This window comes from Ambystoma mexicanum, chromosome 2p (genome assembly GCF_040938575.1).
Source record: "Ambystoma mexicanum isolate Mex_15411 chromosome 2p, UKY_AmexF1_1, whole genome shotgun sequence".
NCBI classification, from domain to species: Eukaryota; Metazoa; Chordata; class Amphibia; order Caudata; family Ambystomatidae; genus Ambystoma; species Ambystoma mexicanum.
Window position 1 is genome coordinate 80,089,014 of NC_090923.1, and position 15,444 is coordinate 80,104,457.

Below are 15,444 nucleotides of genomic sequence, written 5' to 3' on the forward strand. Positions count from 1 at the left end.
ACATATACCTAAATCCCACCCATCTCCCTGTGTGCTGTAGATCAAAGTGTCTCTCTGGTTAACTGTCTGAGTTAGAACCCTTACCCACAAACACTCTCTCACTTAAATAACAACATTCTCTCTGACAACATGAGATCCATCCATCCATCCATCCATCCATCGCTTTAGTCTTTTAGCATCCAAACATAACCCCTATCCCTCCTACTCAGCCTCTTCCCCATCCCCCCAGAGCTTGAGTTTCAACTTGACCATGCAGGATTTTCAAAGAAGACGCAGATATCACTGCAATGATAACCATGGCTTAACTTTAAGTTGGACCGTCATCTACCTGGAGACTTATAATTATAATAATTTTTTTATAACGCACACACTTAATTCCGAAGAGGTTTCTAAGCGCTGACCCGGGATTCGAAGCTGACCCAGGATTCGACCCTGCGTTGATCTGCATCGTCTTGCTTCCAAAACGAGTGTGTTGCTACTGAGCTATACTACCCGTGACAACAGATGGTGTTGTTACTTTGGTCAATCAGTCACTCTTTCCAGTCCTGTTCATGGGCCTATTTGGGAAGAGGTTGGAGCAGCAACTCTATCCGTCCAGGGGAGTAAGACCAAAGAGAGTTCTTGAATGCTCCCCTCTCCCCCCGCCACTGGCTGCTGGAAACTCTGTGCACACTTAAATCCCACCCAGAAGGTACTCATTCATTTTAGAACATACATTTATTTTATACACAACTAAATACCTTGGAAAGCACAGCAAAGTATCTTAGCACAATCTACATAGCCTGGCCTGCGTATTTCCATTCTAAACCATACGCATACATTTTGTGATTTAGGACCACATTGGATGGCATGTTTTCCATAATGGTTGAAAATGAAAATAGGCAAGTCATTGTGGCCCTCATCGCAAGTTGGGGCGGTGCAGCAAAAATGCAGCAGTAATAGCGGTACCGCTGCATTACCGCACCGCCCAACTATGAGTAGGGTGGAAAATTGACGGATTCATGTACAACTCTGGAGGTAAACCCACCCACTTTCTGCTGACTTTTTCGCAATTACTGCGGCTCAATTACCGCCACAGTATTTGTGCCAAAACTGCCCCATTGAGTCCCATTGACTGATAAAATCGTGGACTTACACCGCCACTTGTGATCTGGAGGTAATGCCGCCGGACCAGGTGGCGGTAACGGTAATTGATTCGGGCAGTATTCCAGTAGATTTATCGCCAGTATACCGCCCAACTTGTGGAGAGGCCCGATATATGTGCTGAAGTGTATGCTGATTGTGCTGTGGACATTTAATCATGTTTAAATATATTTTTAAATGTGTGAAAAACATTTATATTCTAAATGAGTGCCAAGGTGAATATCTGTTAAGAAACACAAGTGTTTTTTTAGGAGTGAGTAAGAAGTACAGTCTGGGTAGAAAGTACATTCTGGGTAGAAAGTACAGTCTGGGTAGAATATACCCTGGTCCATCTCATTGTAGGTTTGGTATCGGAAAATCTGTGACTGGGAGCTGCCATTACTGATCAGTGCTGCTGATTTTCAGAAAACAAGTTCAGGGCCTTTCTACAGATTTGTTTGGAAGGATAGCCGGGAGGAACTACAAAAAGGTGTCACAGGAGTGCATTCAAAAGTACTTTATTCTTGGCGCCACATGGTCACGAACAAGCAAAGCCCCACCACTTAGAGAAGGGTCTGAAACTTTCAGTCCTCCAGATGTGTTGAACTACAATTCCAATCAGCGTTAGCCAGCAATGATGAGGGATCACTGGAGTTGGAGTCCAAAACAACTGGAGAACCGTAGGCTACAGACCCACAACTTAGAGTCTACAAGGCTATCATTTAGTCTGGCAAATGGATAAGGGGTATAAGCACCCGGCGGTGTGGAGGATGGTGGCCTCCCAGGTGGGTAAAGTCCCCGCTCCGAACCTCCTCGTAAGCAAAAGGCCGCCATCTTCCTAGCCCCCTTTACCTCCTTCCCCCAACCCCAATTTACACATCCTCCACCCATCCTAAACCCACTTACCTTACACTACTTTGTCCCTCGCCAGCTACGTGATCTGACCGCAGTTGATTTTCCTGTGGCAGGTAAATTTGCATGAGAAAGGTGCGAACCACCAAAGGTTTGCACCTTTCTCATGCGAACACACGTACATACCCACACCCACAACACACCCATGACACCCCCCCACCCACACCCTCAACACACCCCCACCCACACCCCCAACATAAACAAACCCCACTTAACTTTTTCTTCACGCTGAGTCCCTGCAGCGCCAGTTCCCTTTCACTTCCGTTATCGGGAACCGGCGCTGCAGGGCCCTTTTGTTTTTCTGTTAGGGGGGCTGCAGGGGTTTCCCCCGCAACACCAGCTCACTATACTGTAAAGTATAGTGAGCAGGTGTTGCGGGGGACACCCCCGCAGCCCCTGTTTTTTTTCCTTTTTTTTTGTGGGTGTGCTGCGGGGTTGTCCCCACAACACCCCGCTCACTATACCACACAGTATAGTGAGTGAGGTGTTGCCGGGGACAACCCGGCAGTCTTTTTTCTTTTTTTTTCACTTACCTGCAACTTTTGGTGTTCGTACCTTTGGTGGTAGCATTTTTAGACCTTTTTGTACGTGCAACCGTTTAGGTATGGTCAAAACATACAATACCGCCGGGAACACTGTGTTCCCGGGGCGCATCTCGGTCTCAGCAATGGAAAGGGAGACGGGCTACCCATAATTCCCTAATCCACGGTGGTCATCTTTTTTTGTTTGCAGTTTTTATTAAGTTGCAAAAACGTAATACCGCTAGATATGCTGCGATGCCGACCCGGAATTGATACTCATTTATTGACCTCGGAAGGTTGAGAGGCTGATTTGGCCTTGCCCGGATTTGAACCTGCAGGTCACACAGAGATTACAGCAACAAGCAATCAACCAACTGAGCTATCGTGCCGGTCTCTAATTCTGCTCGTCATGGGAATCCCATGTGTTATGTATGTGCTCATGGGCTTTGCAGCAGGGGGGACACCGAGTTAAGATGATCATCACTTCCCACATCGGCTGAATTTCAAGGTTTTGTTGTGTTAAATCTGATCACCTTAACTGTCCTTTAACTAAAGTTTTTTAGATTAATTGTAAGGGTTTTGTTATACCATCGTTTATTCAAAGGCCACTATCCACGGCCTTTGGCCATGGTCACTGTACATGTTAGAACAACAGGTTTCTTTAGGGCCCAATAGCCATGTCCTTCAGCCCTGCCAGTGAGCACGGCTTTCACCCGTGCCCACCATATATTTTAAAATTCTAGGTTTCTTTCAAGCCCACTTGTCATGGCCATCGGCCATGGCCAGTGGCCACGGCCTTGGGCTGTGGTCACTGCACATGTTGCACCAATAGCTTTCTTTGGGACCCACTACCAGGGCCACTGGCACAAAGACCCATTTCGCCCTGCCTAGTAGATGTGATCACAACAGATGTCCCCCCTACATTTTATTTCCTCAGTGTCCATTCCCCCATAGTCTGGCAGTAATTACCATGGTAATCTTGTGCCAATTACTGCAATAATGCTCAAACATATCCTCACAAGCACTCCCCATGTGCTGCCTTCCTTTTCTCTAGGTCTCCACACCCACCTCAATTGATGTTTACCTCCCTGACCCCCTCCCTTTACTCACTTTGTCTCTTTGATTTGTGTGATGCATTTTAGTTTCCGAGCACGTATTCCATTATTACTGCAGTAATCTCTTGAGATTCTCCCGTAATTCCCCAATACTGCGAAAACGTCCAAACTGTAACCTGACTCCCTAGACCTCCCCAACAAGTCAACATTGCAAGATGTCCCCTTTTCCCATCTTCACCTCTAACTTGATGCAATTTCAACCTTTTTCCTCCTACAAATAGCTGTCTTTGCAATTTTTGTTTTCACATTCCCTGATATTACCGCGGTAATCGCCTACATCGAGCAAAAAAAAGGGTGGCTTTTCATTTCTGAAAACCGTCTCTGCTGTAACGCATCACAGGAGATACAGCTATAATTTTGTGAGAAAGGGTCACCCCCAACCACATCTACTGGACGGAATAATGCCAGACCTCTCCTGGAAAGTATGTCAACGCTTTGTGTCCACGTTATAACTTATTTGGTCCAATTCCCTCCAGTGGTTTTTTGCTCTTCAGTGTGATAAACTTTGTAATTTTTCTCTATGGGAAAATGAATGGGAGTAGGCCGAAAACAATATTTGTTTACTTTCTTTTTAACTCTTGTATTTCTTAACAAATCATTTCAAAATGTCCAGTGTAGGGGGGCCGTGATAAAGTTTTTGCTTGGAAAATATCAGCCGAAATCCGTCATGCAAGTCAAAAGTTATTAACAATAGAATTTTTGGATTTCCTATGGATCTAGGCGATCACCCTCCCTAGTGTGCGACCGCCGCTTGATAATAATACACGGCAGACTGCAATATCTGTATAAACGCCTGGAAATAATGTTCTTATTACAGGCTAGTTGTGACAACATAACCGACATATAATAAGAAAAGAATGGCATCCCAACTGATGTGTAATCAGTGATTACACTTTAGTTGTGATGTCACAATGCCACCTGCTTGAGCCAGCAGAGAGAAGTTCAGCTGTCACAGCAGAACTTAATTAAACCCATTTAAAGCTTTTTAAGCTCCTTGGGAACTGTTTTATGTAGAATGTTTAATATGTGGACTGCTGGAATTTAACTCATGTGGACAAGAATCTGCAGGTTAGTACTTATTTTAAAGCACAACATAAAGGTTTCTTTCAATACATTTCATTAAACTGCTTGAACTGTTTTTCTGCCACAAATTAGGAGCTGCGTTTTTGCTTTTTTAAATACAGAATCTATATTGATTATATATCAGCCGATGGAATATCTCTTGCATTATATTAAGCAAGAGACAAGGTATTAAAGGGAATGACAGTGTGTGGCCATATATTATAAGGAATACAATACCCCCTACCCTACAAAAAAATATATTGCAGGTCACAATGGAATTGCAAGACCTTACAAAGGCATGAGGCTGACTATTTGGTCACAAAACCCCCCTGTGACTTGCAATATCCTTGTAATGTACAGCGGGGGGTACATTTTCCCATACATAAGGCCCTCCAAGGTTTAGAAAAAAGGCTCTTTATCGTAACCCAGTTTGTAAAATATATTTAAATGTGATCTTCTTGTGAGAGACGTGAGGAAATAAACGAGAAGGATAGTCAATTCAGTACGGACCCACAGTCCATCAGCGGTGCACAGTCTGACTTCTGCATAGCGGCAATGAATCAGTGCAAGTCTGACTTCCGCACAGCGGCAGTGAATCCGTGCGAGTCTGACTTCCACACCGTGGCAGTGAATCCGTGCGAGTTTGACTTCCGCACAGCGGCAGTGAATCTGTGCGAGTTTTACTTCCGCACAGCGGCAGTGAATTCGTGCGAGTTTGACTTCCGCACAGCGGCAGTGAATCCGTGCGAGTCTGACTTCCACACCGTGGCAGTGAATCCGTGCGAGTTTGACTTCCGCACAGCGGCAGTGAATCCGTGCGAGTTTGACTTCTGCACAGCGGCAGTGAATTTGTGCGAGTCTGACTTCCACACTGTGGCAGTGAATCCGTGCGAGTCTGACTTCCACACCGTGGCAGTGAATCCGTGCGAGTTTGACTTCCGCACAGCGGCAGTGAATCTGTGCGAGTTTTACTTCCACACAGCGGCAGTGAATCTGTGCGAGTTTTACTTCCACAGAGCGGCAGTGAATCTGTGCGAGTTTTACTTCCACACAGCGGCAGTGAATCCGTGCGAGTTTGACTTCCGCACAGCGGCAGTGAATCTGTGCGAGTTTTACTTCCGCACAGCGGCAGTGAATCCGTGCGAGTTTGACTTCCGCACAGCGGCAGTGAATCCGTGCGAGTCTGACTTCCACACCGTGGCAGTGAATCCGTGCGAGTTTGACTTCCGCACAGCGGCAGTGAATCCGTGCGAGTTTGACTTCCGCACAGCAGCAGTGAATCCGTGCGAGTCTGACTTCCACACCGTGGCAGTGAATCCGTGCGAGTCTGACTTCCACACCGTGGCAGTGAATCCGTGCGAGTTTGACTTCCGCACAGCGGCAGTGAATCTGTGCGAGTTTGACTTCCACACAGCGGCAGTGAATCTGTGCGAGTTTTACTTCCACACAGCGGCAGTGAATCTGTGCATGCTTCTAAAGGCAATATGATTAGGGTTGAGGCGTGCTTCTGTGTGGAAGTCAGAGCCCATAGGGATCCTGGCAGAATGACATATAGTGCTATTATGACCAATATTCCAATGGACGGTCATATGACACAGTTTCTTAGAGGGCTGCATTGTTCTGTCAGTAACCTCACAATAATCTTTAAGACTCTTATCTCACCACTGCCCACCTTACCTGAAAGCGGGGGCTCTGATCCCCGCTGTTTCCTCCCCTGGTTCCTTGTAGATCCATTGTTGGCTATTGCCCCCCTTCCTCCCCTGTTAGATCCCTGCTCCCTTGTTTCTCGGCTTGCTAACCTTGCTCTGCCCCCCCTATGATTGTACAGCGCTCCGTTGCTTCCTGAAGCTAGGCCCGAGCTCAGTAAATACTCTAATAAGAAGGAGAATCACGACACATAGAGCTCTCTGTGGCTCTCTTAGCTATTACAATGGCACATGCCACCTTGACCAGAAAGAGTGGCCATGCCAGCTCTATCAATCCCTTCAAACGCTTAGGCGCTTTTGGGCGATCATGTGCAGTCTTAGCCGCCGGGTACTGGGACGAGTTACCGGAAGATGGACGTTGCATTAAAGATTTGTGTCCCTTCAGAGGGAATGTGAACATTTATCTTTTTAAGTTTGTTAGATTGGTTGCTCGGGCAGTGCCGTTAGTTGGTCGAGCACTGGGCTCCCCTTTAGGTCGTGGTGCCTATTCCTCCTCAACAAATCCTAAACACTGATAAGCATTTTAGTTTTACCAGTGCTGGTCCCCTGGCTTGCGTCTGGGCTGAGCTATCCTCGCCTGATGAGCGCCAATGAGACCAGAATGCACCGGGAGTGCCTATTCCTCTATCCCAGGGTATGCGTGGGTAGGATTTTACTAATCCAGATGCTGAAATACTTTGACTGATCTTTATACTGTGTATGCAGATAGGTGACCGGACGAGATGGGGTGTCGCTCGGGTGCTTCACCTTAAATGCTCCCCACCTGGAATGGGACCTACCCTGTGTGCCTTCCATCCTATGCACTCTACTCTCTGGTTTACATATAAGTAGAGGTCTTAGATAGTCCATGTTAACGATCATTAACTGTCCTAGACTTGTCCTTTACTCTACCTACTGGGACTTTGCATTCTGGGACTTGTAGTGTTGGGCTGATAGTGAGGGAAAAACAAAACTACAAGAGCCAGAATGAAAAAATGTAAAGCAGGTGTGGATGTCCTGAAGCCCACTCCTCAAACAACACAACTTCTGACCTCTTTATTGTCTATTTCATTTGTCATTTCTAACTTCAAAAGCAGCCAATCTTATGTGATATTTGTATAGTGCCTAAATGCCATTGGCATAGCCTTGATGCGCCCTAGGTTGCATGGAAGTCCTGCAGGCCATAGTCTGAACCTCCCTAGTAAACAGCGTATTGCCTTATTGCACGCCACATGATACATTTACTAGTTTAAGCAACGCTTGGCAGAGATGTCTTGTACCGTAGCGTTATGATGAACACGTGTATCTTCTGGGAGCTTTGAGATTTGTTAGTCACGTGTTTGGGAGCAAGGTCTCAGCCATCTAATATAATTATAATAGTTCTTTTATAACGCCCTTAATATCAGAAAATGGGGATTCCAACCTGTTTTGTGCTGCGTTGTCCTGCTTCCAAGACAAATGCGTGACCCCTGGCCTGCCCCACTCACCCATATGGACACCCAGCACTAAAAGGTGAGGCGAACAGTGTCTAAACTCAACTCTCTAGCCCTAAACTAGCTATATGTGTAACGTAGCACGTAATGATAATGTGTTATTTACATAGCGCTTTTATCCAAAGCGCTTTACATAGAACATATGTACATACATCATTATTACCCAATAGAAGCTGGTACTCTTTTACTTGACCCAAGTATACCTTGCCGGAATTTGAACCTGTGACCAGCAGATCAAACGCAGATCACAGCAACAAGCGCTCAACCCGCTGAGCTAGTGACCTGCAACTGCAGTACATACTATTGAGGAATGGGTACATTACTGGCAACAGTCCTTTCCTCCCCATTCGCCTGCTGTTGTGCTGTTACGTGAGGGGCTTCTGCGGTGCCTCTTTGCAGGTGCAGGCAGGCCTAATTCCCGCTCTCTGGCTGCTGCCCCTCCCCCTTCCCTGGCAGCAAAATGCTCAATTATCCGGCTGCCTCGCCGCTTCTCGGCATGGCTCACTCCTGCTTACTTTGAAGGCGCAATTCCCAGGCAGGAGGAAAATCTCATCAGGGATGTGGGGAATTCGGCTTCTGTGGATCTGCTCCCATGGTTACAGCATCCATCCGCTCCCCTCCACCTGGTCCCCTCCCTGCTGATCCTCGCCAGCCCCCGAATAGGAGGGTCGGGGCACGCGGCGGCATAGAGACGAATAAGCGCATCTCCCCAATGCGGCATTTCCTGCTGTGACCTTCAGCCTCGCGATAAAGGGCACTCACTCGCATGCGCGCACGCACACACCCAGTGCTTTAAGTGCGGTAAGAAATTGAGGGTGTGGGGACTCGTTTGGGGGCGTGGCTTTCTTTGTGGGCGTGGCCTAAAAATGTACAAATCATAGTAAGGTGCAGAAACAAATATATAAATGTATGTGAGCATTTATAAGTTTGTATGCGTACTACTATGGTTTGTGTACTTTTCAAGCCATCTTTTATAAACGTCCAATGTTACATATTTCTATGTTTATAAAAGGTGGCTTGAAAAGTGCACAAACATAGTAAGGTAAGCACGCTTACCTTACTATGTTTGTGTACTTTTCAAGCCACCTTTTATAAACATAGACGTTTGTAACATATTTCTATGTTTCTAAAAGATGGCTTGACACAACAATTCAAGGCATCTTTTATAAAGCGATGAGGATGGACAAAACCTGAGGTGGCTTTGTCCATCGACAAAGCTTTATAAAAGATGCCTTGAATTGTGCACGTTTCAAGCGGTCTTTTATAAACATAGAAATATTTCTACGTTTATAAAAGACGGCTTGAAACGTATACAATTCAAGGCATCTTTTATAAAGCTTTGAGGACGGACAAAACACGAGGTGGATTTGTCCGTCGACAAAGCTTTATAAAAGATGCCTTGAATTGTGTACGTTTCAAGCAGTCTTTTATAAATATAGAAATATTTATATGTTTATAAAAGATGGCTTGAAACGTACACAATTGAAGGCATCTTTTATAAAGCTTTGCCAACGTAGAAAGACGCCTCGGGCTCTGTGATCTCTGCTCAGAGCAGATAGATCACTGAGCCCGAGGCGCCTTTCTCCCTCTGCGAACCCGCGGGCTCCGTGATCTAATCTGCATATTAGACCTCGGGGTCGTGAGGGTCAGTGACCTGGGGAGTCATCAGAGGAAGTTACACTGACTGACAGAAGTGCCGCCAGCCTCAGCGTAGCTTGCCCTACATAATGGCGGGCGCATCTCCCATCGTGGCTGCGACTGCGGCAGGATAATGCGTCCCGCCAATGTTGTGTGGGACTGGGGGCCCGGCAGGGCCCCGGCTCAGCCCCACATTCTGTAGACCCGGCAGGCCCCTGCCCACTTAAAGCACTGCACACACCCCGCCACAGCTGCAGGAAGTGGAGGTACCACGTGCGCAGTAGTAGGTGCAAAGCATCCCCAAGCGGTGGGGCTTCAAGACTGGCACCGCCCGCAATTCACTGCGACTCTGGAAAAAGGTTGTGGTATCCAAATGGAAATGCAAAGTGCGGTCAATAGTGGGGGCGCATGCTCTGGTGGCAAAGTTGCCAACTCTGGTTTAATGGCGCCTGGAATCTAGTGCTGGCTTCGCCACTTGGACTCAGTGGAGCTAATTTTCGTAAGTCCCGTGAGCGTGAATGACGGCGCAAAAGAACAGCGTAAGGGGCGACTCCGGGAAGAATGCAAAGTGTTTCCCCTGGGGTAGTTTTGGGCGCTACACAGGCCAGAGAGCTGGCCTGCGCATAGAGCATCCCCAGAGGGTATTTAAGGGAATGGTGGAAGGTACGAGAGCAGGTGACGGTTGAATACGTGTTTTTGTCCAGGTCGCTTGCTCCCGAGCCTTCCCTGTCTGGGGCCTAGTTAGCGTCTGGTCATTGAGGTGAGGCAAGTTAGGTGGGATCAGTTAGCTAACAGGTTTTTCTGTTAGTTAGTGGGAGTAGTGGGGAATTAGGGTCACGCAGTATTTTTCAGAATACTTTTGGGGTGCGCTTTAAATAAAGCCCCCCTCTTACCGTGTTGTGGAGTGGCCCGCAGGATATGGTCGTGCACACAGGAGCGGGACACCGTTGTTGAGGTCCGTCGGCTGGGCAGTGTAAGAGGAAGCGCGCTTCCTCTACGAGGGACCAGAGCGGCCTCTGGCTGGTTTCCAGCAGAGTTAATCAGGCTGCGGGTGTGTCGTTGGGTGCGGGCAGGACCTCCAACAGGTTAGTTTGTTGGGATGCGGGCGCGGTGGCAGGAGCTCAGAGCAGGCTTGCTTTTCTGCTGGATCCCTGTGTGATGGAGGGCACGCGGTGACGTGCGACAGCTGCCTGGGGCAGTGCAATGCCCTTAAAGGGCCGGACACAGTTATCTAAGGGCGCGCTGTGTTCCTTTTGCCGGGTGATCGAACTGTGCCAATGGGTTAACTGCGAGCTGGGGGTCTGGGGTTGTAAATATAAAAAAAAAGAATAATAATACTAAATAAATAAAAAGAAATAGGCAATTAATTTTGTCTTTTCTGTGAGTGTAATATTTATCAGGCAGACAAGTAATCATATCTACTTGTTGGATACTTTTAATGGGGCTAGTTTGTGGTTTCCTTTGGCAATAGGAGCTGCCAGGCTTCCATCCAAGGAGGAGCTTCTTCCCCTTGTTGGCCAGTGCTCGGAGGGAGTGAGTGGCTCGGGGGATAACTGTGGATGGGCCAACAAGGCAGTACGCAAGTGTTCAGCGACACTGCTTCAACAGGATGGTGGGGCAAGGAGCAAAAAAGAAGGGACTGATCGATGCCCAGGCTTTGAGGAAGGCCCAGGCAATTATCAGCAGGGCGTCTAAGGCCCAGCTTGAAGGGGCGGTAGAGGAGGTTATGGGGAGAAACAGGTTGATGGGGGGAGGCCACAGCGGAGAGCTGCGGCGGCTGGGGCACTTGCTGCAGTGGTGGTCTGCACCCCTGCGGCTGGGATTAGGGAATATTGGGATAGCAGGGTGAGGAGGAGTAGGAGGGAGATGCCCAGGAGAGAGTCAAGAGGAGTTGGTGAGATAGGAGATGGGTCTGATAGGGGTTTGGGTGATAAAGACCCAGTTGAAGCAGTGGATGATAGGAGATTGCAGAAGGGTGCAGGGCAGGTAGGTGGGGAGGAGGGGAGTGCTCGGTTGCAGAGAAGGGCGACAGGGCAGAGGGGTAAGGGAGGAAAATACCTGCAGAAGAGTGCAGGTGAGAGGAGGAGAGAGCGGTCCCCCTCGATTAGTGAGGAAAGGGAGAGGCGCGGAACGGCTTCCCCGACTAGGAGGATCGCGGGTGGAGGGAATAGTACGGCCCCGCTGTTCCAGAGGATGAGTCAGGAGAGGGTTTAGGAACGGCCCCTCCGCAGGATTTACGAGGACAGACTAGAGGGCGCAGTATGGCCCCTAGCACAGAGCACCGAAGGGTGGAGGAGAGGACCCCTCGCCCGAGAGAAGAGGACCAGGAAGGGGTTTCCATGGCCCCGCTGAGAAGACGCCGAAGGAGTGGCGGGGTGGATGCCCCGGGCTCACAAGAGGAGGATCTGCCCGGCCCGAGCATGTGCTCGCAACAGCCATGGTATTACATGGGAGATAATGAAGGGGTGGAAGAATACGTGGGGCGGTGGGAGGATGAAGGGCACAGTGTTGTAAGGAGGAGGGATCGGGCGAGAAGGGGTTTAAGGTGGGAAGGGGAAAGCCAGGAGCAAGGAGGCTGGGGGGCAAGAGGTCGGGGGGAACTGGCTGGGTGAGACTGTTGACATTCTTGTTCCCCGCACCAGGAGCCCAGTAAGGAAGCAGATAAGGAGCGTTGGAGTGGAGGCCAGGCTGCAGATGGGCGATGGCAGGGCAGAAAGTGGTGAGCGGGAAGGGGAGTGGTCAGCGGCATGGCATAGGGGGGACACAAGGTTGGGGGCAAGAAGGGAAGGGGTGGGGGTGCAAGGGGCGAAAAGAGAGGTGGGCTTACAGGCTATGGGGGCCTTGGTTGTGGAGAAGAAGGTTTCTTCGGTGGAGGTGCAGACAGATAACGCGATTGAGCCCCTGGCACCCGAGGTACAGGTTCCAAAAGAGAAGGATGCAGAGGGAAAAGGGAAGTAGAAGAAGTTGCCAAACATGGGCATTACGAAACCGTTGGGAGCACATTTGATGACATCAACAAAGGATAAGATATGGGCAGGGGAATTTGTGGATGTGTTCAAGCTTCTACATAGGGAGGTGAGAGCCAGGGAGGGTTCTAAGCAGGAGGAGAGGGAGTTGGCCTTGCGTCCAAGGGTGTCGGTGACAATCGAGAATCGGACGTTGGCTTTTATTATCTATGCAAGTGTCTATTGTGAGAAATTCCCAGAGAGATGTGTGGCACTGTTGAAGTACATGCTGTGATTAGAAAGGCATTCACGAGTTTCGTTTTTTTTTTTCATGGGTGTGTTATGATGAAGAATTCAGGGCGAGGATGGCAGAGGACACCCAGGCGGTTTGGGGTGAGATAGATATGGACCTCTGGCTGCAGTGGATGGCGACGACGAGGCCAGCTCCAACGCTGCACACAGCAAGGGGTTTGACTGTGTCTTTCCGGCCCTTTCATGGTCGCACCACCCATGAGGGAGCGGGGGGAGGAGGCAGAGGTCAGCCCTCAGCAGCATGCTGGGCCTTTAACAAGAACGGCTGCACAAGGACGGTATGTAGGTTTAGACACAAATGCAGCAGGTGCGCAGGGAGGCACCCGATCTCTCAGTGTTTCCAGCAGGGAGACAGGGGGAGAGGGTGAGGAGCAGGTCGGGGGTTGTGGGAAAAGGCTTTTACTCCAGTTAAGGTGGAGGTGCTGGAGAAGTTGCTTGAATTGTACCTGGACAGGGAGGGCGCGGACATCTTGGGAGATGGTTTTCATTATGGTTTTAGGTTGGGTTATCAGAGTCCAAGGGTGCGTCGTTGGGCAGAGAATTTGAAGTCAGCCAGGGAAAATGTCGAAGTGGTAAGAGAGAAATTGGGTAAGGATATAGCAGTGGTTCGGGTAGTAGGGCCATTTGCTGATCTGCCGGGGGATTTAGTGTTATCCTCACTGGGTGTCGTGCCCAAGAAGGTTCTGGGGGAATTCAGGTTAATACACCATTTGTCATGGCCACAGGGCATGTCAGTAAATTATTTTATTGCCCCTGAGGAGTGTGGGGTTGCATTCGCGAGTGGGGATCAGGCGGGGGAATGGTTAGGAAGGCGGGGCGCATGGCCTTCATTGCCAAGTGTGACATTAAGGCAGATTTCAGGTTGCTTCCGGTGCACCCGGAGGATTTCTGGCTGTTGGGACTGCAATATGAGGACCTAATTTACATAGATAAGGCCTTGCTGATGGGATGCACAATTGCTTGTGCCTTGCTTGAGCGCTTTAGCGCTTTCTTGCAATTGGTCTTCACATATAGGTCGGGCGTCGAAAGAGTCTTGCATTATTTGGATGATTTTATGTTCATTAGTGGGGCGGACAAAGAACGGGAGTGCAAAGAGATGCTAGGGATCTTTCAGGCTTTGATGCAGGAGTTGGGGGAGCCATTGGCAGAGGACAAGACGGAAGGTCTAGCAGTGGTGTTAACCTTTTTAGGGATCGAATTGGACTCGGGGGCCATGACCTCACGCTTGCCGCACAACAAGGTGCGAAGTCTGGTAGTTCTGCTCGAAAAGGCGGTAGGTGCACGGAAAATGGCACTAGTGGAAATGCAGAGACTAGTAGGGCATTTGAATTTCGCATCCAAGGTAGTGGCCCCGGGGCGTACTTTTTGTAGGACCACGTCGCGGTCGATGGCGGAGCAAAGTGCCCACATCACCGGATAAGGGTGCCAGGAGCGGTGGGGGAAGACTGTAGGATCTGGCTTCGTTTTCTGGAGGGTTTAACGGGGTGTCCATGTGGCTCCAAGGGGATCCTGTGTCCTGGGAAGTGCAGTTATTTTCAGATGTGGCAGGCGCGGGAGGTTTTGGTGTTTTCTGGGAGGGCAGATGGTGCACAGAGAAGTGGCGGAGAGATGGCTTCAGGAAGGAAGAAGCATAGCTTTTCTGGAATTTTTTCCTTTACTAGTGGCTATGGAATTGTGGGGAAGGAATTTCAAGAACGAGAAAGCGAATGTTAATGTTGACAATGAATGCGCGGTCAATGTGGTAAACAGGCAGTCGGCTAGGGACCAGAGGGTGGCGAGGTTAATGAGGGAATTTGTGTTGCGATGCATGAAATGGAATGTGGTCTTTAGGGCAACGCACTTGCCGGGAACGGATAATGGCATCGCTGATGCATTATCTCGTTTTCAGAGGGGCAGCGGTTTCCGGAGAAGCTGTGGAAGATCGGAGATTGAGAGTGTTATCTCTAGTGGAGGGTTCGCTAGCCCAGGCATCAAGGACGGCATACAAGAGGGCATGCGCAGAATTTAGAGAGGGGGGAGCGCAGAGTTGGTCGGGATGTGAGGATGCTGAGGAACGGAGAAAGGATGATGTGGTCAATTTTCTTATTGGATGCATGGATAAGGGTTGGTCTAAGGCAACAATGGCCGGTAAACTAACGGGCATTTCCTTTTATGGGAAGTGCTTTTGGGGTTTGCAGCCGAGCGGGTGGGAAATGGCAAGCAGGATGTTAGAAGGCTGGGCAAGGGAGAATAGGACAAAGGGTGTTGATATTAAGATCAGGCGGTCTAAGACAGACCAAAAGGGAAAAGGATGCAGGGTGACGTTGGGGTGGGGCAGTAAGGAACTGTGACCGGTTCGGAAAGGTTTGGCCTTGAAGGAATTGGGTGGGAGGACATTTTGAGGGGTTTTCAAGCATGAAGATGGGGTCGTAGTGTCGTCGCCCCAAGTGTTGGGTGTATTTAGGAAGGCGCTGGTAGTAGTGGGGGAAAAAATGGAGGTGTTTTGTACACATTTGTTCAGGATAGGGGTGCATCTGAAGGCAGCTGTTTGGGTTTATCGGAGGATAAGGTGAAAAGTTTGGGTCGGTGGAGGTCGGGGAAGTATAAAGGGTATATTAGGGACCTGGGAGAGGGTGCTACATGATGGAGGGCACCTCGAG

The 15,444-nt window shown here is 49.1% G+C and overlaps 1 protein-coding gene and 1 long non-coding RNA gene across 3 annotated transcripts in view; one reads left to right on the plus strand and one right to left on the minus strand.

Annotated features, from left to right (window-relative positions):
* Nucleotides 1-8,651, minus strand: part of LOC138566229 (uncharacterized) — a 48,528-nt gene extending 39,877 nt beyond the window's left edge. Inside the window, exon 1 of the long non-coding RNA XR_011301873.1 lies at nucleotides 8,426-8,651. This is a non-coding gene — a long non-coding RNA (uncharacterized lncRNA). The remainder of the gene's footprint in view (nucleotides 1-8,425) is intronic.
* The window catches only part of LOC138566230 (G-protein coupled receptor 22-like), a 1,714,615-nt gene that overhangs the window by 280,358 nt on the left and 1,418,813 nt on the right, over nucleotides 1-15,444 (plus strand). The gene's annotated exons all lie outside the window — the stretch shown is intronic.